Below are 24,192 nucleotides of genomic sequence, written 5' to 3'. Positions count from 1 at the left end.
GCCCTTTCTTAAGTAGGCCCCTCCTCCTGTAGCATCTATTACAATTAATCATTATTTAACAGTTTGTCTCTTATTCCACCACTAGAGCATGAGAAGGGCTCAAGTCAGTTTTATTTACTAATGTGTATTTGAAGCCTCATATAGGGCCTGACAAATATTTGTTGAATGTATGAAAAGTTATTTTCCAAAGCTTTTAATATTTACTTGCCTTACAGCAAGGCTGTGCCAGTTTACATTCTCACCAGCTATGTGTGAATTATCTTTTTTACTTTATTATCAGTGAAACTGAGTATAGTATAGTTGTGTAAAAAAAAAAAGTCCTAAATTTTGAAGGTGTAAGCTTATAATTTAAAAAAAGTTGAATTGTTTTGTTTTTCTGAAGAGTGAATCTTTTTGTGTAATTTGTGTTTTACCTGTTTTCTGTTCATATTCTTTATTGTCAGTAATAATAAGAATAAGAGTAAAATAATTATAATCCTGTCGGTGGTCCCTTCCTAAGCATCCTGTGGGAAAAAGTAACTTATAATTAATATTACACGAATAAATGAAGTTAGCAAACATATAGTGATACTGTACCAGAATTGACCACAAAGTGGTTTAAACAGGTTAAAGTAACAATGTGAAAGTTTAAGGAGATTTTTATCTAATATACTGTAGCAACACTAAAAATGTAGCTAAAATGTTATGTTAATGCAAAAATCAGATTATAGTTTTACTATTTTCTTAAGCTTATGCTGTCTGGAGGGCTTCAATTTGATATCCATGGATGAATTTGAAAAGAGTAAGTGGTTTGCTAGTGGAGGGTATGCAAAGTAAGATTTAGGTACTTTATTAGATACTTTGTGTGTTATTTATTCATTCATTTGACAATTGTTTAAGTCCTATTATGTGTCAGGCACTGTTCTAAGGGAATTATAGTGTACAAAATAAAAAATAAAACATGGTTTGGCAGATGGCGGTAAGGGTATGGAGAGAAAGAGTCCAAAGGAGTATGATGTATGTATGGGATTCAGATTTAAATTGGTCAGGGAAGTCCTCCCCTAGAAAGTGATGGAGTGAGCCTGTGGTGAGGGAGCAATCCTGTGCATATTCAGGAGAAAGGGGTTCCAGGAAGGGACAAAAACAAGAGCAAATGCCCTGGGAGAGGATGTTTTATGATTTGATGTCTTATGATTGAAAAATTGCAGGAAGTCTATGTGGCTGGAGTGTGGTGGGAAAGGAGGAGAATGGTAGATGGGTGAAGAAAAGGTAGGGACTAGAGGTAAGTTAGGAAAGATTTTGTAAAGCCATCATAAGGTCTTTGGCTTTTACTTTATGTAAAATGATCTTACATATACTCTTCACAGTTATTATGCAAAGTTTGTTGAATGCTTCTCATTTTACAGTTGATTAAATAAAGGTTCTGTAGGACAGCCTATAATTAACTTCTCCAAGTTCATATAGCTAATGAGTGGCAGAACTAAGATAGAAACTTAGGTCTTTGACTTCAAAGCTTATGACTTTTCTTTACACTGTTGTTCTTCTTGCTCTAGCATATTTCTGGAGGCATTCACTTTTTTTTTTTCCCCCTTAAACCAGGATCCATAGTGTGGATTCAGGTTGAGTGTTGATGCACACGTGTGTGACTGGAAAAAAAAAAAAAAACAACAAACCTCAGAAAGCAGTTTCCTTACTGCAAGATGCATTCAGATGTTTTCTATTATATATCATGTTTTAAACATGGTAGTTTTGACTCAGTTGATTTCATGGCCCACTGTTGGAGTCTGTATTTTGAAAATCACTGGGCTGTTTCTTTTGGAATACCAGAAGTTCCGTATTTATCTATGGCTCTGAATTATGCTAAGTGTGGCTTCTATGTTTATTTCAAAAGCATTTCTTATATCTATAGAACTAGCTCTTAAATTGGGAAGCAAGTGTAATGCAATTAGTAGATTACAAAAATATATAACATTTGAAGATTCATATATGATTTAAATTCCTTGCAGAAAAACTGTAACTTAGTAAGGAAACTTTAGTTGGCTGAATTAAATCTTGTAGTAAGAGGACAGGGCAGTTAAGAACAAGGAAGCTAATGCTGCTAGTATTACTATTACTGATTTCTGTCAAATGTTTATTATACTAAGATTTTTTTTTAAGCACATTAATATGCTACTTAAATATTTTAGGAAGATTTAAAATATATTTACGTGTATCTCCTATTAAGATTTTGCTTTCTCAGGGCAGGACCCATTTTCATTTTGATATCTATAGGAACTAATGCCTTTCTTTTTCTTTTTTTCAAGGTTTTTTCTAACCATTCTTATTTTTAAATCAGCTTTGTCAAGGAAGTTTACATATAATACAAGACAGCCATTTCAGGTTTTTTAACAAGAGTTTTGACAAATTTATGTACCTGTGTAACCATCACCACAATCCAGATAGAAACATTCCCATCACACCCAGAGTTCTTATTGCAGGCAGTCTTCATTTGTAGCCACAGGCAAACCTCTGATTTGCTTTCTATCACTGTAGATTAGAATTTTTTTAGAGGTTTGAACAAATGGAATTGTACAGTATGCATTCTTTTGTGCCTGACATCTTTTGCTCAACGTAATATTTTTGCTTCCTCAGGGTTGTTTCATGTATCAATCTCTCATTTCTTTTGGATAGTTTTTTGTTGCGCTGTTCTAACTGGGCCTAAAAACATGTTGGTTGAATGAATGCATATTTGGTACAGTGAGTATCCCTCCCTCCACAGTTTTGCTGCATTTCTTCCTCTATCATGAGGATGCTAAATCCTCTTCCAGATTGTGTGTGTTGCTAGACTTAAATTTGTGTATCGATTATGTGAAGGTGTGATTTAATAGTAAAAAATGTACAAGGTTTAGAGCTAAATGACCTTGACATGAAACCTTGTCCTTGTTCTACCATCCTATACATATAGGCAAGTTACTTAACCTTTCTGAAGCTTAGTTTCCTTTTTTCTAAATTGGAGATAATTATACTTAACTTTGAATATTGTTGAAGTATTAAAGGTGTTGTATATAAACATTGTATATAAAGCAAACATATTAGGCTCTTGTAAAAATGGGAGTGTCTAGCATCTGCTTTTTACCTACTTAACAAAATTGTGCCTACCCATGTAGTTGCAGTTTTGTATTTTTTATTAGTATTCATTAGTAGTTTGAAGAAACACATGTTTATGCTTACTAAAAGTTTCATCTAATGAAAGTGATTAAGGTCTTGATTAGTTTACTTTAGGTCCGGGGTTCCCAACCCCTGTGCTGCAGACTGGTACTGGTCCTCTGCCTGTTAGGAACCAGGCCGCACAGCAGGAGGTGAGCGACAGGTGAGTGAGCGAAGCTTCATCTGCCACTCCCCATGGCTCGTATTACTGCCCGAACCATCTCCCCGCCCCACCCCCCCGCCGGTCCATGGGAAAATTATCTTCCACAGACCGGTCGCTGGTGCCAGAAAGGTTGGGGACCGCTGCTTTAGGTCACAAAATTTCTAATTAAAATTCTAATAAAAATAATAAGTCATAAAATTTTTTAACAGCTTGGAAGGCTTAGTAAAATACAAAGAAGGGGGAAAAAGACCAATAATATCAACTCTTCATTATTGGTGGATAATTATTTCAAAGAGTAATATGCTAGTGGGGAGTAAGCAACCAGGAAACTAACGTTTTTTTCAGTTACGTCTTGTAGTAGGTGCTTTTCACATACCATTTATTCATTCAGCAAATTTTAATTAATGCCTACTAGGTAGCAGATACTTTTCTAGGACATACTTTTCCACCTCACTTTTGTGGACTTTTGAGATTGATGATGATGATGATGATTATTTTAAATCCCCTGTATGTTTGTTGAGTGCAGTAATATTTTTATTTGGCCTTGGAACTGAGGAGAGTTAATGTGGATTTTAGCAGATTAAATCGGTAGTGTGTGCTTGTGGCCAGAAGATAGTTTTAAACTTATCTAAATAACTAAAAGGTTATTAAATTTTATATTTTGACCATAAACATTGATTGTGCTTGTATCAAATTAGGCTTGGAAAGAACAAATTAAAATGTTAGGGGAATAATAGTAGGTTTTGCTGCTTGTATATGGTATGTAGAAAATTGAGAATAAGGACACCAAATTTTGAAGGATATCTTTTGGTGGTTTTTTCACTACAAAATTTTAGTTTGCCAATATGTCACATTTTTTAGAACAGTTTTTACAAGATAAGTCTAATTGATTTGTTGTCTTATTGATAACTGTTTAAACCAAATATTGATAACTGTTTAACTGCACAATCAGTAGCAAAAAGCTATTAGATGAAAACAGGAAGAAGGATGGTTCAGTCTGACAGTGTGTAATGTAGAAGAAAAGTTAATAGAACAAGTACAAAGTGGAAATTAAGTGGGGTTATACGTGGTAATTAAAGTGGGACAGATAATAAATTGTGCCTTTGAAGATAGAAAAAAATGAGTTAAGATTCAGTTTTTAGGCATTCAGATAGACTAGAAATATCTTCATTTAGGTTTGTGGTTCTTAATCCTGAGTGCTTTATACCCCAAGGGATCAACGAAGATAGGAGTGTGTTCGTTATTTCAGTATTTCAAAAATCAAACCTAATTAAAATTAGTGTTCTTGGCTTTTCGTAAACAGTATATCTGTTTATGGTAATAGTGGTCATTTTCTGTAGATTAAAATCCCTTGGTTAGTTACATGTGTTTAATAAAGAGAGAAAAACCATTTTATTTAATAAGATGATAAATAGGAGAAAATACTTTTGAGTCCTTATTGAACAGGTGAGCCTTTTTATACATACACACACACACACACACCCACCCCCACACCCACACCCACCCACCTCATCCTTTTGATGATGACTTATCAATTGTAATCTCAGAAAGTAATTCCTATTACTTTTATCCAGTATACCTTTTGCAATATCACAATGCTCTCTGTCTGGCTTAACATTTATCACTATAAAATATCATTTCTGTTCATTATTTGCTAGCTACATGAAAATTCCATGATAGCAGGTATCTATCCTGTCTTATTTTTACTTAGTATCTTGACTGTATCTCCAGCACCTAGAGCAATGTTACATCCCACCAGCGATGTATGAAGGATCCAGTTTTTCCATTTCCTCTCTAATACTTGTCTATTTTCGTGAATGTAGCCATTCTTGTGTGTTTGATCTCATTGTGGTTTTTATTTGGATTTCCCTAATGACTAATGGAAATCTGTTTATCTATTTAAAAAAATCCTGTTGGGATTTTGATTGGCATTGTATTTAATTGATCTATAGATCAATTAGAAGAGAGTTGACATCTTAATTATATTTCTTTCCAATTCTTAGACATAGTATGTCTTTTACCTCATCAGTGTTTCGTTGTTTTCAGCATACAGAACTTGCACATGTTTTGTTAGATTTATAACTATGTATCTCATATCTATGCCTGAGTGTCTAATTTTGAGGAAACTATTTGGAGCTGTACTAGCTTTTACTAGCATACAGAAGGAGGATTTTGTTCATATCTTGATCTTGCTTTTGACCTTGTAAAACTTACATAGTAGTTCTAAGAGTTTTTTTGTAGATTGTTTAGCATATTTTACTCAGGCATTCCGTGCCATCTGCAGATAGGGAAGATTTATTTTTTCTGTTTTTCCAATCTATGTTTTTTTGTTTGTTCATTTCTCTTTCTTGCATAATTGTACTGCCTGGGACATCCTTGCCTGATTTGCAGTCTTAAAGTGGTAACAGCTTTATTAAGTTATAATTCACATACCACGTTTTAACTCACCCATCTAAGATGTGCAGTTCAGTGGTTTTTAGTATTTTCACAGAGCTTTGCAACCACCACCGCAGTTAATTTTAGAACGTTTTTCTCACCTCAGGAAGAACTCTTATACCCTTTAGCGGGCCCTCCCCTTTTCTTTCAACTCCCACCTCCGCCCAGCTTCAGGCAACCACAGATCTACTTTCTGTCTCTACGCACTTCCCTATCCTACACATTTCATGTAAGTGGAATACATGGTCTTTTGAGACTGGCTTCTTTCACTTGGCATAATGTTTTCAAAGATCATACATGTTGAAGCATTTAGCAATATCTTAATCCTTTTATTGCTGAAGAATATGCCGCAGTATGGGTATATCCCATTTATTCATTTATCAGTTGATGGACATTTCTGTTGTTTCTGCTTTTTGACTATTATGAATAATGGTGTTATGAATATTGTGTATAAGTTTTTGTGTAGATTTTCATTTTGTGTATGTTTTCATTTCTCTTGGTTGCATACATAGTAGAATTGTTTGGTCAAATGATGATACTGTGTTTAACCTCTTCATCTGCCAGACTGTTATCCAAAGCAGCTGTACCATTTTTATTTCCACCAGCAGTATGTGAGAGTTTCAGTTTCTCCAAATCCTGTCTAATGCTTGTTATTATTTGTCATTTTTATTGTTGTCATCCTCCTGTGTATGTTGTAGATACCTGATTTACATTACCCTGGTGGTTAATGACATGAACATTTTTTTGTGTACATATTTGGCTACAAATATGTGTTATCTTCTTTGGAAAAATGTCTATTCGGATCCAGATCCTTTGTCTAGTTTTAAACTAGTTTTAAACTAGTTTGTCTTTTTATTAACCAGTTGTAAGAGTTCCTTGTATACTCTAGGTACAGATTCCTAACTAGACTATGTAATTTTCAAATATTTTCTCCCATTCTCGGGGTTTTATTTTTACTTTTTTAATGGTATATTTTCACCACAAAAGTTTTTAATTTTGATGAAATCCAGCATATTATCTTGTTGTTACTCATGCCGTCATGTTGAAGAACCTAAGGTCACGAAGATTTATCCCTCTGTTTTCTAAGAGTGTTACAGTTTTAGCTCATGCATTTATGTTTACAGCCCATGTGAATTAATTTTTGTATGTGATGTGAGAAAAGGGGTCCAGCTTGATTCTTCTGCATGTGGGTATTAAGTTGTCCCAGCACCATTTGTTGAAAAGACTATACTTTCACCCATGGAATTATCTTGGCATTCTGTCTAAAATGAAATGACCATAAAATGTCAGCGTTTATTTCTAGACTTTCAATTCTTTTTTTGTTGCTATATCTATTTCCAAGTCTGGAAGAATGAATCCTTCAACTTTGTTCTTTTTCAAGATTGTTTTTATTAGTCTGAGTCCCTTGAATTTTTGGAATAACTTGTCAGTTTCTTCAAAGAAGCCAGATTGTTTTGAGTCAGTAGATCAGTTTGGGGAGTATTGCCATCTATGTATTCTGGTCTTTGTACTGTCTTTTCCATTTATATAGTTGATCTTTAGGTTTTTCAACAATGTTTTATAGTTTTCAGAAGATAAATTTTGTAGTTCTTTTGTTAAATGCGTTCCCAAGTATTTCATTCTCTTTGATGCTTCATAACTGGAATTGTTTTCTTAATTTCATCTTCAGATTGTTCATTGTTAGTATATAGAAATGCAGTTGATTTTTGCATATTTGTTTTGTACTCTGCAAACTTGCTGAACTCTTTTATTAAACTATTATAAAATCTATTACAGACGGTCCCCAACTTATGATTGTTTGACTTGAATTTTCAACTTTACAGTGGTACAAAACTGATATGCATTAAGTAGAAACTGTACTTACAATTTTGAATTTTGATCTTTTCCCAGGCTAGCGATATATGGTAGGAAACTCTCTAGTGATGCTGGGCAGCAGCAGCAGCAAGCCACAAGCTCCCAGTCAGCCACGTGATCATGAGGGGAAACAACCAATACAGGCATACCTTTTTTTATTGTGCTTCGAAGATATTTTGTTTTTTACAAATTGAAGGTTTGTTGCAACTCTGCATCCAGCAAATCTGTTGGTGCCAGTTTTTCCAACAGCATTTGCTCACTTTGTGTCTCTGTGTCACATTTTGTTAATTCTTGCAATATTTTAAACCTTTTCATTGTTATTCTGTCTGTGATCAGTGATCTTTGATGTTACTGTTGCAAAAAGATTATGACTTGCTGAAGGCTCTGATGATGGTTAGCATTTTTTAGCAATAAAGTATTTCTTAATTTATTATTATTTTAATTGAAGTAGAGTTGATTTACAATGTATTAACTTATGGTATACAACAAAGTGATTCAGGTAGGGGTGTGTGTGTGTGTGTGTGTGTGTTTATATATTGTTTTTCAGATTCTATTCCATTATAGGTTATTACAAGATACTGAATATAGTTCCCTGTGCTATATAGTAGGTCCTTATTTATCTATTTTATTTTTTTGTAGGGTATATTTGTTAATCCCAAACTCCTAATTTGTCCCCCCCTTCCCTTTTGGTAATCAAAGGGTAAGTTTGTTTTCTATGTCTGTGAGTCTATTTCTGTTTTGTAAGTAAGTTTATCTGTATCATTTTTTTAGATTCCACATATAAGTGATATCATATGATATTTGTCTTTTTCTGTCTGGCTTACTTCACTTAGTATGATAATCTCTGGGTCCGTCCATGTTGCTGCAAATGGCATTATTTCATTCTTTTTTATGGCTGAGTAGTATTCTAGTTGTGTGTGTGTGTGTGTGTGTGTGTGTGTGTGTGTGTGTGTGCGCGTGCGCACACGCTTGCGCTTGCGCGCACCACTTCTACTTTATCCATTCATCTGTTGATGGACACTTTGGTTGCTTCCTTATCTTGGCTATTGTAAGTAATGCTGCTATAAACAAGGGGGTGTGTGTATCTATTCAAATTAGTGTTTTTATTTTCTTCAGATAAATACCCAGGAATGGAATTGCTGGATCATTGGTAGTTCTATTTTTAGTTTTCTGAGGAACCTCCATACCGGTTTCCACAGTGGCTGTCCAATTTACGTTCCCACCAACAGAGTACAAGGTTTCCCTTTTCTCCATATCCTTTATTTGTGGTCTTTTTGGTGATTATCACTTTTTTTTTTCTTTGAATGTTTGAATTCTATTTTATTTATTTTTTATACAGCAGGTTCTTGTTAGTTATCTATTTCTTACATATTAGTGTATATATGTCAATCCCAACCTCCCAATTCATCCCACCACCACCACCCCCCTGTATTACTTACATTTTTAATTAAAGATATACTAAATTTCAATTAGAGGTTAGTAGAATAAAGATGTAACTTTTTTCCATCCAAGTTCATACCCTCTGCGTTTGATCAACAAACTCTGAATTTTTCATTTTTATTTTTTTTGGCCGCACCGCATGGCTTGCAGAATCTTAGTTCTCCCACCAGAGATTGAAGCTGGGCCATGGCAGTGAAAGTGCCGAGTCCTAACCACTGGACTGCCAGGGAATTCCCAACAAACTAAATATTTTTAGAACCCAGGTTAAAAACTCCTGCTCTTATCAGTCTGGCAAGACATTTTCTTTTTTTATAAATTTATTTATTTATTTTTGGCTGCGTTGGGTCTTCGTTGCTGTGCGTGGGCTTTCTCTAGTTGCGGAGAGTGGGGACTACTCCCCACCTACTCTAGTTGCGGAGAGTGGGGACTACTCTTCGTTGCGGTGCGCAGGCTTCTCATTGCAGTAGCTTCTCTTGTTGCGGAACACGGGCTCTAGGTGCACGTGCTTCAGTAGTTGTGGCTCGCGGGCTCTAGAGCACAGGCTCAGTAGTTGTGGCACACAGGCTTAGTTGATCCGTGGCATGTGGGATCTTCCGGGACCAGGGCTCGAACCCGCGTCCCCTGCATTGGCAGGCGGATTCTTAACCACTGCGCCCCCAGGGAAGTCCTAGTCTGCGAAGACAGTTAATTTAGTGTCTACTGTGCATTAGGTAAACGTAAATTGTGCTTAATAAATATTAAATACATTTCTCAATGAATGAATATTACTATTAAAGATGTGAATGTTACTGTAACTTTGTGTTATTCATTGCTTTATAACTCTGTGGAGAATAATTTGGAAACATGGTTTCTGACCCCAGGGTCTGTACAAATGTAGTTTTTATTACAGAAATAAATTCTCTTGTTCTTTGTTTCTTATTGGCATTTCTAATTGAGTCTTTATTTACTACCTGGGATATAGTAAAGCTCCTTAAATAATTTTGGAAGTTAGAAAAGAATATGATTATTAGTATCAAGGATATTTGGCTGTTTTAATACTGAATAATTGTTCCAGAATGTCTGGTAAATTTCTACTTGAAATAATTTGTCTAGCTAGTATTTCTTAAAAGGGAATACAAATATCCCTTATCAATGGCACACTGCTATAGATATTCTTTACAGCTCCTGTTTTTTTTTTTTAATTTTTTTATTTTTATTTATTTATTTTATTTATGGCTGTGTTGGGTCTTCATTTCTGTGCGAGGGCTTTCTCTAGTTGCGGCAAGTGGAAGCCACTCTTCATCGCGGTGCGCGGGCCTCTCACTATCGCGGCCTCTCCCGTTGCGGAGCACAGGCTCCAGACGCGCAGGCTCAGTAGTTGTGGCTCACGGGGCCTAGTCGCTCCGCGGCATGTGGGATCCTCCCAGACCAGGGCTCGAACCCGCGTCCCCCGCATTGGCAGGCAGATTCTCAACCACTGTGCCACCAGGGAAGCCCCTAGATATTCTTAATAGGACGTATGATAAAATGGAACTTGGCTGTTATGCATATTAAGCAAATAGTATATTTTGTCTGTATTGCCTGAAATTTTTGAATTGTGGGGTTTTGTCATTATTCTTAATTCATTAGCAGTAAAACAACTAAAGGTTGTAAAGGTTCTTTATAGTTTTTGTGTCCTCTTACTACAGTGCTACCTGGCCGGAGTTGAGACTAAGTAGACTCATACTCCTACTTCTTTGACTCTAGGTTTACTCTGATCTTCTCTCCTGGAAACATATGTCCTAGGCTTTTTTGTAGGACTTTTTAACTTCCTCCCCACCCTACCCCCCACCTCCCATAGAGGAAGACTATATGTTTGTTATATACAGAATCTGTTATATGCAGAGATGTGTTGGTGACGTATGTCCTTAACAAGCCTCCACTGAACTGACATGCTCTTAAACCATTGCTTTCAATTCCTGTAGTTCAGAGTATTCTGAGCACTTAAGCTAGTGAACTACTCTAGCTTACTCATGTACCTTTCCCCCTACTAGGCTAGGTATATGCCTAAGAATCAGCTGTTTTTATGCCAGTGTTAATACAATTTTTAGTTTAAGTATGATCTAAGCTAATGAAATATGAGTATGGAAAGAACTATTGTTTTAAGCTGCTTGTATATGCTTTGGAAAAGTAAGGTAGATGCCTTGGAAAGACTTTACATAAAATGGTTTAAAAATTACTAAAGGATTAGGTGTGGATAAGCCTAAAGGTTTAGGAAGCTTTTGGTTCAACTGACTAAAATTTTTTTTCTCGTGTCTCTGGAGGAATGGTCATTTGTGTGTTGGTTAATGCAACAGCTAAGTGATTAAGGCCAGAGCCAAATTCTTTTCATCTTTCTGTTCTGCCATTATTAGAGCGTGAGAGTCTCCTTATGCTAACTCTCCACAGGTTTAGTTTGTTTGTTTTGGCCACACGTGGGGCTTGTGGGATCTTAGTTCCCTGACCAGGGATTGAACCCCGGGCCCTCGGCAGTGAGAGCGCAGAGTCCTAACCACTGGACCGCTAGGGAATTCCCCAAGCTAGCTCTCTTGCGGTTGAAAGATGGCTATGGTAGGTAGTGCTAAATGTGATAGTCTGATATAACAACATCTAGGGGAACAAAGGGGGCTGTCTCTCTCTCCTTTCCTGAAATCCTACAATCAGATTTCTACTCTCCTCTTTCTCCTAGTATCTCACTGGCCAGAGTTGGTTCAAATGCCCTTACACAAATCACTTACTGACAGGGGCATGGGGGTGGTTGGTTAGCATTATCATATTTACTTAAATCAATCAACATTTCCTCTTAAGTCATGTGGGAAAGCTTGGACCACTGAACAACTATGGCAGTCACAGGGAGAAGGACTGGACTGTTAGGGAGTCAACCAGGAGTGTCTGCTGTAGAGAGACCATTTAAAAAGTAGAAAACATTTGCAAAAATTCAGAAGGATGTAGAAACTGGACTTCTTTAAGGAATTTTGAAGCTTCCGTCTTAGAGAATTGTATAAAGATAAGGTACATTGAATTTATTCGTTTCTGTGACTGAGATAGACACAGAGACCTCGGTTGACGATAGTAATCTGGTAGCCTTAAAACTTTAACAAAACAATTTAGCTGTTTGCCTTGTGACACAGTGCTTTTTTTTTCTACTTAGGGTCTAAAGCTCAGTGTGAAAGGATATTGTGGGTACTTTATTTCCTGTTAGGGGTCTTTCTGAACTTTGAATCTCCAGCTGATTAATGTCTGTTACTTGTCACCCCATTGCTGATTTCCTTCTTATAGAAGAATAGTGAGACTTCTGAATAGACGTATTATTTGACAGCTGGAATTTCCAGAAATGATTTCATTTTTTTTGAAACCATAATTGGTATGATATATGTATATGATATATTTATGATATTTATATGATATCATACCAGTTACGGTTTCATGAAGAAATATATATATCACATTTTCTTCATGAAACCATAATTGGTACGAGATATATGTGTGTGCATCTGTATATGTATATATACATATACATATATGTATGTAAAGATTGAATTCAAGTTAAGTGAACATGAGCTCAAATTCTGGCCCTGTTACTTCCAGCTTAGTTAACTACCTCTTGACCTTGTGTTATTTCCTTATTGTTAGAGTTTGTTTTCTCATCTGTAAAAAAGGGACAGTAATATCTACCTTATAGAATTATTTTGAGGGTTGAAAGAAATTATACATAAAGTATTTAGTGCAAAGTGCCTAATGCTTGGCAAATGACAGTTAATATTACATTTCTAGGAAGAAATGTTAAGATAGTGGACATATTTTTAAAACCTAAGTATTGAATATATTAGAGGACCTTTTTTTATTAGAAATTTCTTGTAATAAAGAAGTTTTATTGTAATCTGCTTCTTCTGATTATCTGCTTCTGCACTTACAACGTATGTATTTCAACAAAAGAAATCTTGTGCTTAAAAAACAGTGTAAAAATTAATGTTTAAGGCCCAGCATTATTTCTCAGAGGTAGAGTGAGTAAGAGGCAAGGAAAGGGTGCATTGGCATGCATAGGAACTGTACAGTCTCTTATATACTACCTTCAATTTATAAATTTATTTATTTATTTATTTATTTATTTTTGGCTGTGTTGGATCTTCGTTTCTGTGCGAGGGCTTCCCCTAGTTGTGGCAAGCGGGGGCCACTCTTCATCGCAGTGCACGGGCCTCTCACTGTCGCGGCCTCTCTTGTTGCAGAGCATGGGCTCCAGACGCGCAGGCTCAGTAGTGGCGGCTCACGGGCCCAGTTGCTCCGTGGCAGGTGGGATCTTCCCAGACCAGGGCTCGAACCCGTGTCCCCTGCATTGGCAGGCAGATTCTCAACCACTGCGCCACCAGGGAAGCCCCACCTTCAACTTATATAATGTTTCTTTTTGCTTAGTACTTACACTGAGATGAAAATATTTTTGAATTTCACTTTCTTATAAAGTCTTAACCCGACAGCCTTAACCTTGGCTGTACATTCGAATCACCTGGAGCACTTTAAAAAGCACCTGCTGACCAGGTTCCATCCCTGACAAATTAATTAAAGTAGGGGCAAGGGAGGGGACATTTAATATTTCTTAAAAAAAAACCTTCGGTGATTCTGATGTGCATCCTGTGATTAAAAACAGTGTAAATCCTTTAGCCTATTTCTATTTTCTATAAATATGCCTATTGTCTCTTCCTCTCTGTGTTAGTGCCCTAGACAGTCATGTATCAGTGCTTTGCAGAGCATCTGTGGCTATTCCCTTGACTTTCACGCCAGAAACAGTGTACCAGTAGTTGCCCCTTTGTGTTTTACAAAAAATAAACTTTGAGGAGTTGGGAGAATGTCTACTTAGTTAGTGTTCACTGTGTTATCTTCTTTAAATGGAGGGGTGTAATTATTCTTTTCTGCTTTTTACTTAAGCTTTATTTTTTAATTTAATTTATTTATTTTTGGCTGGGTTGGGTCTTCATTGAGGTGTGCAGGCTTCTCATTGCGGTGGCTTCTCTTGTTGCAGAGCATAGGCTCTAGGCACTTGGGCTTCAGTAGTTGTGGCACACGGGCTCAGTAGTTGTGGCTTGCGGGCTCCAGAGTGCAGACTGAGTAGTTGTGGTGCATGGGCTTAGTTGCTTCGCGGCATGCGGGATCTTCCCAGACCAGGGCTCGAACCCATGTCCCCTACATTGGCAGGTGGGTTCTTAACCACTGCACCACCAGGGAAGTCCTTAAGCTTTATTTTAATACTCTTATGAAAACTGGAAAAAATTAGTTTTGCGATCTTAAAAATTTATTTTAATATATAACTGACTTATTAGATTTATGTTAAGAGCAAATTTTTAATGAGGTAGTTTGGTGAGCTTAATCAATTGTCATGAATTTAATAATTAAGTCTAAATAGTTGATATGAATTAGTCAGTTTTTAATATTACCCTATCAGTAGAATGAACAACTTATATAAATTATGAGAAAAAATATGTATGTATTATCTATAAAAATTGTTAGCATTAAAGTTTTCGGATTTCTGGTTCCATGTGCTATATTCAGTCGCTGATGTAAAATAACAATATTTAATGAACTTAAAGCCATTTTACGAGGAAGAGTAAGAAAGGAGCTGTTATATATTTTAAGGAATTCGACTTATAGATTATAACTTATACAAGTTCCTTTGTTGAAGTAATAGAACCAGTATGTCCCTTCTAATAGACTGGGAGACTAATTTTTTTTTTTTTTTTTTTTTTTTTTGGCTGCGCCGCGTGACATGTGGGATTTTAGTTCTCCCACCAGGGATTGAACCTGTGCCCCCTGCATTGGAAGCGCGGAGTCTTAACCACTGGACCACCAGGGAAGTCCTGAGACTAATATTACTTGGTCTTATTTTAGAGGGACTGCTTTGTCAATAACTACTTCAATCCTTGGAAAGTTGTGGACTTTTATCTAATTGTAATGAAAGTTTCAACAACATTTCATTAATTTTAATACTTTCTTTAGCTCTAAACTTGCAGAAAATTAGTAAGTATTAATATTAATAGTTTGGCCATTTACACGTTCAGATTGTTCACATCTGGTAGTCTGCTCTAATTAATTCAAACAACTGTTTACTTAAATGAGGTTTTATGTATTGTAAATTTCACAAACTTATTTGATATTACTATTTTAATATTACTTTTTGTAGATATTACTATCTTAATAAAAAGTAACACACAGTCTTCTGTGAACCACACAGAGTTTAAGAAACCAACTTGTATAAACACATATGTAAGTTTCAGGCCGCAGGAAGGCTAGGAGGACCCCCTAATTATCTTAATTTTGGACCCCAATTTCATTTAAGCCTAAAACAGATTAGGAGCTTTTAACTTTTGAAAGCCTGTGGTTCAGAAATTATTGAACTCTTGTCATTTATGTTCAGTAGGACTCTTGTATTTCACTTTATTTGGAACTTTTTAGACTTGGTAGTAGAAAATTTCTGTCTCGAGATGCTGGGCCTTTTAGACAGATCTACTGTCTATTACTCAGTAAATTCCATGTGTCAGGGACCTAGAAGCCTCCTTGAAATACATGTGACAGAACTACACGGATATGTAAGAAATAGTGCATCAGGAACGCTACCAGTACAGAAAATAGAAGACACACAAAATTAAGTTACAAAACATTAAATTATGACAACCAGAGGGTAAATTGATTTCAAAAGAATAGTGTTGATTTATTTTTATTTGTCTTCCTTTGTAAATATAGGCAACTTTTCATTTTACATGTTAATCATAGACTCTTGAAACATGTATTATTAAAACATTCAGAAAAACTATTTTTAGTTTATGTGGCATTTTTCCCAGACTAAGTTTGGTATAAAACAGAAATTCCTGAGTTTTGTTTATTTTTATTTTGTCTGCCCATGTTTCTTATATGTAACACAAGTCATCAACTCAGAATTTTGAAAACATTTATCTATGTGATCGAACCAAAAATTAGTTCAGAAAATAGTTCAGAAAATATTTGTAACTACAGCCTACCTACTAACAAGAAAATGTTGCTTAACATAGTTCTGGAATTTGAGAAACCTTAAGATTTTAAAGATAATGCTAAGTGCATTTACTTCAGCTTTTATTGAGCTCCAGTGAAATTGGTCACATCTGGTAGTGTGTTTTAATTAATAGCCAACCTGGAATATAATGTCCTCTATATCCGAAAATAAAACCTGCCCAACGGGTTCAACTCTCTTAACCTGACCAAATTCACATTGTAGCTTAAAGTTGAGTTTGGTAAAGACTACCAAATTAAAATCTTTTTTTTTTTTTTTTTTTTGATGTGGACCATTTTTCGTTTTTTTTTTAAGTCTTTATTGAATTTGTTACAATATTGTTTCTGTTCTATGTTTGGTTTTTTGGCCGCGAGGCATGTGGGATCTTAGCTCCCTGACCGGGGATGGAACCTGCACCCCCTGCATTGGAAGGCGAAGTCTTAACCACTGGACCACCAGGGAAGTCCCTAAAATCTTTTATTTAGATACCATTCCCAACCTCCAAAATATTTGGGCCGTGTTGTAAAGTACTATTGAGCAATAAAGTGGGAGGAAAAAAGAAAACATGGAAAAAAATCAACTGTAATTGTCCACTTTCCTAAATGGATTACTTTGACACAGAACATTTAAAATATAAAATTTTGGAACTGCACACATTAAAAAACTCATCTAAATTAATCACTTTATTTTACAGATTAAGAAACTGAAGCCAGAGAGGAGAAACTGATCAGGCTAATACTAACTAGAATTCAGGTTTTCTGGTTATTGTTCCATTCAAGGTGTATATTTTTGTATGATGATGACATCCAAAATTTAATAGAATTTGGAGAATAAAGTTAATTATTTTTTCTCTCCAATTAAGTATTTTCTAGAAATTTTACTCAATTGATTTCTTATTTTGAGAAATCTTCTTTTGAAAGAAAATTGGGGTTCAGTTAGCATTTATTTAGATAATATTACGTGCTGAATTTTTATTAGCCTCTGATTTAGGGAAACACCTAGGATGAATAAGCCTGCTTATCTTATATTAATTAAGATTTGGTTTATATTTTCCCTCTTACTGGCTTCTTGTCGGATTTTAAGCTGATAGCATGACTAAATCTATTTCACGGGTTTTCAACACAGAAAAGAAGGTGTAAAATGTTTATTCTTTTATCATTTATACGGGTATATTCAGTAACTTTATTCTAAAAGTATCTTGAATTTGAGAGAAGTTATTGCATGAGTAGACACTAGTGATACATGTGTTACATGAATTACTTTGGGTTCTTGAAATTTAATTCTGTTACCAGTCTGTTAAAAAGATTAGAGATAAAGTTTTTTGACTTAGTTATTTGCAAATATTCAGTACAATTTGGAGGCTTTAAAAAATTAGCTTTGTTTACATTGTTTAAAAATCTTTTAAATATTACTTCATCAAGCCTGTCTTCTAAAATATAATTTTGACATACATGTTAATCACCTAGCATTTTATAAATTTTTGTTTTCAAGCAACATACAATATACCAGTGAAATGATCCATTCTCTAATCATCTGAATGGTTACCATATTTAAAGTGTTTTGTAGTTGAGAACAAACTGATACCAATAGAGGTACTACATAGTTCGTTCTAGCCTTTCCTCCTTGCTTACCTGTAACTTTCCTGAAGTGGGAAATCTGGCTCCCACCAACCACCATCTATTTTACTTATTGTTTATCTTCAGTAGACACGTATAGTTGTTTCAGCATTGCTAATCCATAGCCTTGTAAGGAATCACTTTACCAACCAGAACACAGTGTTTATATAGAGTTCTTTTTTTCTGTTACAGTTACCAGTCACAATACCATCTTCCAAAGTTATTTAGGCCAGCACCATTTTCCATACCCCCTTCAGTGTGGCTGTGTCATACATTTGTAATACAGTTACTCTTTTTGCCAGTTCTGTATTTCTAACCTCCTAGTTGATTTTTAAGATTTGCATACATTCAGCTTTACTCTTCATGTTGTGAAGTTCTATGGATTTCAGGACATGCATAGCATCTGTGTCCACTCCAGTACCATATAGAATAATTCAATCTCTTTAAAAGTTCTCTCTGTGTCCCCTTTGTAGTCAGTCACTCCTCCAGTTCCCTGGCAACCATTGATCTATTTTCTATCTCTATAGTTTTGCCTTTCCAGAATGTCATGAATGGAAACACTATATGGCCTTTCTGGTCTGGATTCTTTGCCTTAGCAAGTGCATTTAAGATTCATCCATGTTGCATAAATTAATAGCTTGGTTTTTTTTTTAATTGTTGAATAGAATTGTGTTGTGTAGATGTATTGTTTTATGTATCCATTCACCTATTGAAGAACATTTTCCATGGTATAAACATTCACATATAGGTGTTGGTATGAGCATAAGTTTTCAGTACACTTTGGTAAATACCTAGGGGCACAATTACTGGGTTGTATGTTCAGTCTATGTTTAATTTTATAAAAAACTGCCAAACCCTTCCAAATGTATTTGCTTTCATTTTCGAAAGATATTTTAGCTAGATTTAGAATTCTTGGTTGATAGTTTTTTTAATTTTTTTTCTATAGTTTAAAAATGTTGAGGGGAGTTCCCTGATGGCCTACAGGTTAGTATTCTGGGCTTTCACTGCCATGGCCCGGGTTCAAGCCCTCCTGGTCTGGGAACTGAGATCCCACACCCCTCACGGCCAGAAAAAAACTTGATTACCTCTCCCCTGATTTGCATTATTTTTAGTGACAAGTTTGCCATCATTTCTATCTCTGTTTCTCTGTGTATTCTTTTTTCTCCTTCTGGCTGCTTTATGATTTCTCTATCACTGTTTTTCAGTAGTTTGACTGTCAAATGATGAAGTGTGTTTTTTTGTTCTCCTTAGAGGTTGTTGAAATTATTGGATCTGTGAGTTTATAGTTCTCAACAAATTTAGGGAAAGTTTGGCCTTTTTTTTCTGTCCTCCTGCTCTTCTGCTCTTTCTGGGATACTAATTACATTAATTTTAGACTGTTTGATGTTGCCCAACAGTTCACTGTCCCTAGTGATGATATCTCACTGTTCATTGTCCCATGGTTCCTTTTTTTTTTTCTAGCCTCTTTTCTCACAGTGTTTAATTTTGGATTTTTTTTATTGCTATGTCTTCAATTCATTAAGCTTTTCTTTTGGAGTATCTAATCTGCTAGTAATCCTATCCAATGCATGTTTAATTAGAGACATTGAATTTTTATCTCTAGATGATCAGTTTGAGCCTTTAAAAAATCTTTTAACTTTCAAATAATTATAAATTCATAGGATGCAAAAATAGTGCAAGGAGGTCCCATATGCCCATCACCTATTTTCCTCCAGTGATGTCATCTTACATAACTGTAGTGCATTATCAAAACCAGAAATCGGTATAATATAACTTACTAGGCTGCAGATTAATTCACTTTACCCTTTTCTGCATGCATTCACTTTTTTGTATGTTTTTATCATTCTGTGGTATTTTTCACATGTGTAGAGTCGTATAACCACCACCACCAAAAGCAAGATACAGAACTTTTCTGTCACCATAAAAAAAAATTCCTCTTTCTGCCAACTTAGATATATTTGATACCTTGAATTTCTTTTTTTCTTTTATAAAAAATTTTTAAATTTATTTATTTATTTATTTATTTTTGGCTGAGTTGGGTCTTTGTTGCTGCTCAGGGCTTTCTTTAGTTGCAGCGAACCGGGGCTACTCTTCGTTGCAGTGCGTGGGCTTCTTATTGCGGTGGCTTCTCTTGTTGTCTTGTTGCGGAGCATGGGCTCTAGGTGCATGGGCTTCAGTAGTTGTGGCACGTGGGCTCAGTAGTTGTGGCTCATGGGCTCTTAGAGCATAGGCTAAGTAGTTGCAGCGCACGGGCTTAGTTGCTCCGCGGCGCGTGGGATCTTCCCAGACCAGGGCTGGAACCTGTGTCCCCTGCATTGGCAGGTGTATTCTTAACCACTGTGCCACCAGGGAAGCCCCGATACCTTGCCTTTCTGGTATTATGTTCATAGCTTTCTTTATTTGCTTGAATGTACGTTTAGAATACCTCTTTAAGCCGCTAATTCTATCATCTGTATCATTGCTGGTTTATTTCCATTTATTATATTTCACCTTGTTATGGGTTGTATTTCCTTCTTCTTTGCATGGCTAGTGTTTCTGATTGGATGCCAAACATTTAATTTTACATTATTTAATGATGGTTTTTGTTGTATTGTTTTAAATATTGTTGGGCTTTGTTTAGGGGTACAGTTATGGTACTTAGAATTCTTTTGATCTTTTTGAGGCTTGGTTTTAAGCTCTGTTAGTGCTGGTCAAGAACATACTTTAGTTTAAAGCTTATATGGTTTCATTACCGAGGTTTTCATTACCTTTTGAACTCTATTCAGTACCCCATGTGTTAAGAGGTCCTACTCTCATTGATGGGAACATGAGCTCGGGATTGTTCTGACGACTCCTTTTCAGAGGCTTTTTCTTCATATTCAGTAGTTTTGTCACATGCATGTACAGATCATTACTGAGCTAAAAGCTTGAGGGGAATCTCTCTCCATATCTTTGGAGCTCTTTGCAGCTTCCTTCTCTCCATTTGCCCTGCAAATTCTAGCTGTCTTGGTGTTTCCCCTAACTCTGAACTCTTTTTCCTTAACTCAGTGAGACTGTTGTGCTCCAGTTGGGTTCCAATGCCTAACCCCCTCCCTGTGTTTCAGCCTTGTAACTCTACAGGCAATAGAGCTTACTTCTTTTGTTTTTTTCTTTTGATGATCTCTGTCCTGAGATGGTGTTCAGTGTCTGAAAATCATTGTTTCATACATTTTTTTTCTAGTTTTCTAGTTATCTAATGTAGGAAGGTAAATATCGTCTCTCTTTTTCTGTCTTGGAAGGTATCCCTGCCTTATAGAAAATTTCATTTTAGTTTTATAAATATTTGTCTTTTCTGACTTTTTAAATATTTTTAGGACTTTGTGGGGAAAGCAGTGCATAAACTTTAATAAATTTAGGCACCTAGGGTGCATGTTCTCCTTCATGTTTTCTTCTTTTCACATATTCTGTGTGTCACACATGTATTCACATCCTTTATCTATTCACTGTCCTTTCATTCCTAATATGATGAGTATCAACACAATCTGTTATTGAACATCTTTGTTTAATATAAGATAGTGGTGACAAATGTTAGCTTTTCATGTTTACCCAGAAGAAAATAGAGTGCCTTCATTTCTTTTTCCCTTTGTTTACTGAAAGGAGATAATGATTTTTAGTTATTGTTCAGTATAGAATGTTGATTCCTATATTGGTCAGAACACGTACAGGCATACATCTTGTTTCATTGTGTTGCAGGAAGGGGGACCCCTTCCCTTCAAGGTCCCAAGAGTGGACTCTTGTCTAACACTCGGAAAGGAATTGTCCGAGGAGTCACATGTGCTGACAAAGCAAGAGACTTTATTGGGAAGGGGCGCCCAAGTGGAGAGCAACAGGGTAAGGGAACCCAGGAGAACTGCTCTACCACGTGGCTCGCAGTCTTGGGATTTTATGGTGATGGGATTAGTTTCCAGGTCGTCTCTGGCCAATCATTCTGACTCAGGGTTCTTCCTGGTGGTGCACGCGTTGTTCAGCCAAGATGGATTCCAGCGAGAAGGATTCTGGGAGGTTGGTAGGACATATGGACTGGTGTCTCCTCTCCTTTTGACCTTTCCCAAATTCTTCTGGCTGGTGGTAGCTTGTTAGCTCTGTGTTCCTTACCAGGACCTCCCGTTGTAAGATAACTCAAGCAAGTGGTTACTGTCGTGTCTGGCCAGGGCAGGCAGTTTCTGTCAGTGGTTCCCTTAACAACTTTGCTTTATTGTGCTTTATTATTCTATTGTGTATTTACAAATGGAAGGTTTGTGGTAATCCTGCATCAAACAAGTCTATGGGTGTTGTTTTTCCAACAGCATTTGCTCACTTCACATCTCCATCACATTTTGGAACTCTTGCAATATTACAGACTTTTTCATTCTTATATTTGTTTTGGTGATCTGTGATCGGTGATCTTTGATGTTAGTATTGCAAAAAGATGATGACTTACTGGAGGCTCCAGTGACAGCTAACATTTTTTAACAAAGTGTTTTTTAGTTAAGGGATGTACATTGTTTTTTTAGACATAATGCTATTGTATACTTAATAGGCTACAGTATAGTGTAAACATAACTTATATGCATTGGGAAACGAAAAAGTTTGTATGACTTGCTTTATTGTGGTATTTGCTTTATTGCTGTGATCTGGAACTGAACCTGCAATATTTTGGAGGTATGCCTATAGTGGCTGTTGTTTGAAACCCTAAGCCATGAAATACTTGAAGTTATCCCAAGATGGGGAAACAAAAGAAACAAAACAAGCTTTACTTTTGTACTAAATCCATAGTATTCCAAAGTTAATATTTTTCTTAATTTGGTAAATGTACAGATTAAATATTTTTAATTATATTATTTAGCATATAAAGTCCTAATTATCTCATATATATATATATATATATATATATATATATATATATATATATATATATATATATATGTAATGTTATGCTGTTGAAAATAGAATAGCCTTGCCTGATTTTAGATTTCTAACATATCTTTTGATGAAACTGGTACAAATGGAAGATAGTGCATGGACTTTAAACTTATTCTTAAACTTATTTAAGAAGGAAAACATGCTTATTTTCTAAGAAAAAACTGAAATTTTACACTTATTGTCCATTGAATTCAGACTTGTCATGAACATGTTAATAGTAAAGTAAGTACTGTTTTAAACTCTCTTAATATTAAAAAATACATTAAAACAGGGTTAGTGTTGTTTTAGGGGATGCATAATAAAAAGGTTTGTTCTCATTTTGTGACAGTCATGAACATTTAAGTTGGAGCTGAATGTATGTCACTTAACGATTCTTGAACATCCAATTCAGTAGATAGTTTTTCTTTATGAATAACCTAATTCCTTGCTAGGATTATATTTACAGCAGTAAATATACTTAACGCTTTAAAAAACCTTTCTCCTTTGTTACTTTTGAGAGAGACATTTAATTCCAGTAGTACATATAAATTTGGTAATGCACATTTACATTTTTGCTATAGAGCCAGGCATCTTTGAAGTATTTCAGCCAAACATTTACAATGCAAGATGGTGAAAATTAAGTAAAAGTATATAGCACCCACTAACTTGTGATCAGGCATAAGAGAGGAGGTGGAGTGTAGGTTTTCAGTACATGAATTCTTTTTAAAACTTAAATCTAATGATATTAATTTTTAATGTTTTCCTTGAAAAATTTTCTGACCTTACTAGATTGCTTTTTAGATGTAATCCATATGTATGTGTATGTGCGTGTTTGTTGGTTTTAGTAAAATTGATTCATACTTCTTATGAAATTAAATTAGATGTTATTATTATCCTCTCTGAAAGTAAATTTTGTCTAATATTAAATAATTGCTCTAAATTTGAATATAATTTTTAGTGGTTAGCAACTATTGTTAGTTCAGTAGGTATACTAACTTACTACTTTCCTGGGGTAAACATTTTACTAAAAGTTAGGTAAAAGTAAGACTTTTGTCTTAAAAACGACTATTTACAAATTCTTTGTAGATACCACTTTTGAATTTTTGGTCTTCCATTTTCAATTTATGTTTTTGAGTTAGCATCTCTAGAGACTATTACCTCTGCTTCAGTGATTGATTTTTTTTTTTTTTTTGTACTTGAGGTTTACAGTGCCTAGTCATTTTGGACTTATTTAGCTCTGTCCAGGTTAAGAAATAAGGCCCATTATTTTTCTGCCCTAATGTAAATAAGCAAATTCTATTAGACCATGCATGAAATTGGAGGATTGAAGGACAAAGGCTTCCAGAAAGTTGACATGTGTTGCTACTCTTCATTGGAGTAAATTTTAATAGAATACTGAGTTAGATTTGCATCTGTTAATCATCCTAACATTATAGGATGAATTCCCGTCTTATGGCATAGGAATAAACCTCATAAACTGAATGAATAGCGGCTGTATAAATAAGCATTTTGAGGAGAGGGATTTGAAATTAAATGACTGAATCTGAATTAATTGAACATTTCTGAGACTAACAGGAGGATGTTTATTTAAAAGAAAAAAAAATGTGTCA

General features: G+C 35.3%; 1 protein-coding gene across 11 annotated transcripts in view; it reads left to right on the top strand.

The window, feature by feature from the left end:
- The window catches only part of CNOT2 (CCR4-NOT transcription complex subunit 2), a 109,065-nt gene that overhangs the window by 13,290 nt on the left and 71,583 nt on the right, over positions 1-24,192 (top strand). For 2 of the 11 annotated variants that reach the window (XM_082422788.1, XM_082422782.1), the window contains exon 1: positions 3,310-3,328. The exons of 7 other annotated variants lie outside the window; for them this stretch is intronic. The gene's annotated coding sequence lies outside the window, so the exon portion shown is untranslated. Of the gene's footprint in view, positions 1-3,230; positions 3,329-14,940; positions 15,062-24,192 lie in introns of those variants that run through there. 2 more of the 11 variants (XM_082422783.1, XM_082422790.1) reach the window with 2 other exon arrangements.

Source organism: Balaenoptera physalus, assembly GCF_965194825.1.
Source record: "Balaenoptera physalus genome assembly, chromosome: 13".
Classification (NCBI taxonomy): domain Eukaryota; kingdom Metazoa; phylum Chordata; class Mammalia; order Artiodactyla; family Balaenopteridae; genus Balaenoptera; species Balaenoptera physalus.
This window is presented reverse-complemented; position numbering and strand designations above follow the sequence as displayed.